A 2563-nucleotide genomic window follows, 5' to 3' on the forward strand; every position below is an offset into this window, starting at 1 on the left:
AACAGCAGCCTTCTCTCCATTCGTAAATCTGAAGTCCAGAAGTCAGTTGCTTGTTCTCTATGATTATTAAAACCAAAAGCAATCCATTTGCCAAACTGGCATCACTGGAAAAGAACTGTGTAGCAGTGTATATGCTTCCTCTTGGTCATCTGTCTACTGCATCCTTAGGGGTATAACCTGGAGTTCAGCTCTACAATATTGTGCACGGGTTTCTTTCTCAGTGGTGATCTGACTGGAAAGATAGCATTTGTAAGTCTTAGAAGTGCTCAACACCCTGCAAGAGAAGTGCATGGTGAAGTGTAAATTTTGAAGGCAAGGAGACCTTGCTCAATTCCATCTCCACAAGAGAAGGCCCCCATTAACAACAAACACACAGGAGCCTCCTGAAGCCACGGTCTCCTAAAAACATTCTCAAGTACCAATCCCAGAGTTCAGAAAGACCAACTTTACACAGAAGAGCAAGACAAGGAAGCCTGCTCTGAGGCAGGGTGCCATACTAGTCAGAGGGTACACAGTGTGGACCACTCTGTTTGTTAGAAGAAAGAAGAAAGGTAGGAGTTAGTAATTGCTGAACCTAATGAAACAATGAAGCTGTAAAGTTCTCTGTCTATGAAATAAAGCCTCCTTACTCTTTGCATCAAATACTGGGTATAATGCACTACTAACAAACCAGTGGTTCTCCTGATAGTTAACTTCCCTGCTACTAGAAAAGCTTAGAGCAAAAAGGGAACTCAATTTTCATCATGATCTGACAGTTAATTTCTAGAGAAGACAGATCTCTTCCAGCCAATATTTTGTGGAATTATGGTCTCCATTACCTTTCCAAAGCATGCAGCTAAGAACTATTACAGCAAAGCTTTCCACATAACAGCTGAAAACCTTGAGGAAACCATGCTGGTTGGAGAGTTAGTTGTTCTGCTTCAGGAGTAGTTTCTTTGCATTCATGCTTAGAAGCAGCAGGCAGCTGAACTTCTGCCTCATTTTTAGCACTGCAAGAAGTGAAATAATTGAATGGAACTTTGGTCAATTTAACTTTGTACTCAGACATAAATATATACTACTTAAATTAAGAAAATCCAAAAGACTAAAAACCCTACATCCTTCTGATCCTCTTGGAGTACGTAGGAACTACAGATAGGCACAACTCAGAGAAGATGACAGGAACAAGGAAATTGCACTGTTCAAATGCCTAATTAAAGCCCTGGTATCTTGCTTTATACAGCAAGTGTGAGGTTTGGTCTTTTCTTCAAGCATCACATGCTTTCCTTAAAGCTCACAATGCTAGGCTCTTTAAAAAGGATCAAGTATTCAATGTGCAGACAGGCTCCCATCGCAAAGCAATGCAGAGCAGCAGGTCTGCAGTACATTCATTTTACTGACAACATGGTTTTTAGCCTAGAAAAGCCAGTACTTCTCCTGTATGGCGACACTGACTTCTATATTTATGAAGATTTACTAATTACAAGTACCTTATTAGCACAGCCTTTTCTCCTGCGTATGAGTTAAACTCAACTGTTTGCACAAAGCCATGTGAAGCCCTACATCACCACTGAAAGACCTGCTTATGCTTTGAATGGCCAGTCAGTAATTCACAGGCAACCTTCTAGTCATCAACACAACTAGGAATTTTGTCCATTCCATATCACTAGGTAAAAGAACTTCCTTTTTGTTTTTAATAGCAGCAGTGTCAAGGAGCACATTTTCATCTCCATCAGCAAAATGGGAAAAAGGGCAAATCTTACCTTCTTAATTTCCAGTCACTTGTATGTCATTTCAGGTTTTTAGATTTGTAATTGGCCCAATAACAGTGTAACAGCTCCATGACAAATTCTAGCTTCCCCTACACTTTACTCATTTCATATCCACTTTCATGAAGTCACTGCCCATAACGGCAGTTTAGGAAGGATTTTAATGAAATCTGCCTCTTAAACTACCAGCTGTATTAAATTTAAAAGCAAATACTTTGGTTTTGTGTGAATTTAAGAAAACCCTAAATGCAAAATAGAAAAACCCACCAAAACTTTAATAAACCAGAATGATGGACATGATCTTCAATTGCTTGTGTGAAGCACTGTTGAAATTAGCTGGGCTTTCCCTGTCTGGGCCAGCAAATTTCTTGTGGACCACTGGCAGGAGCTGACAGGGAGACCATAACACATACTGGGAGCTGGTCAGGGAACATGACACGTAGTTTCAAAGGCTGGCTCCTGGGGAAGCTCAGACCACCAGCCACAAACGCCTGTGATGAAGATCCCCCAACCGAGGAGGTGCTCCATTAAAAAGCTGCAACCCGAATTAAGGGACAAACTCACCACATACCTTATAGGCTGGCATTTAGGTGCCCTTCTACTACTGTGCTAACTAGAACTCTCTAACCCTGTCCTACACAGTCACAGGGAGTGAGCACAGACCATGGGAAAGCCAGAGCCAGCAGTGCCTGCCTGGGCACCGTGTTGACATCCCAATACTCCATTGCACACAAAGGTCTCCTCTAAGGGAGTAAAGGCCAAATTCTGCTCTGTTAATTTGATGAGGTGAAAAGGAAGCACACAGGCAGGAGAGA

The 2563-nt window shown here is 41.8% G+C and overlaps 1 protein-coding gene across 3 annotated transcripts in view; it reads right to left on the reverse strand.

The window, feature by feature from the left end:
* WIPF3 (WAS/WASL interacting protein family member 3) overlaps nt 1–2563 on the reverse strand; it is a 302270-nt gene that overhangs the window by 189014 nt on the left and 110693 nt on the right. The gene's annotated exons all lie outside the window — the stretch shown is intronic.

The sequence above is a fragment of the Pezoporus wallicus genome, unplaced genomic scaffold (assembly GCF_028554395.1).
Source record: "Pezoporus wallicus isolate ANWC-B61680 ecotype Strahan unplaced genomic scaffold, APGP_CSIRO_Pwel_v1 contig_3181, whole genome shotgun sequence".
NCBI lineage: Eukaryota > Metazoa > Chordata > Aves > Psittaciformes > Psittacidae > Pezoporus > Pezoporus wallicus.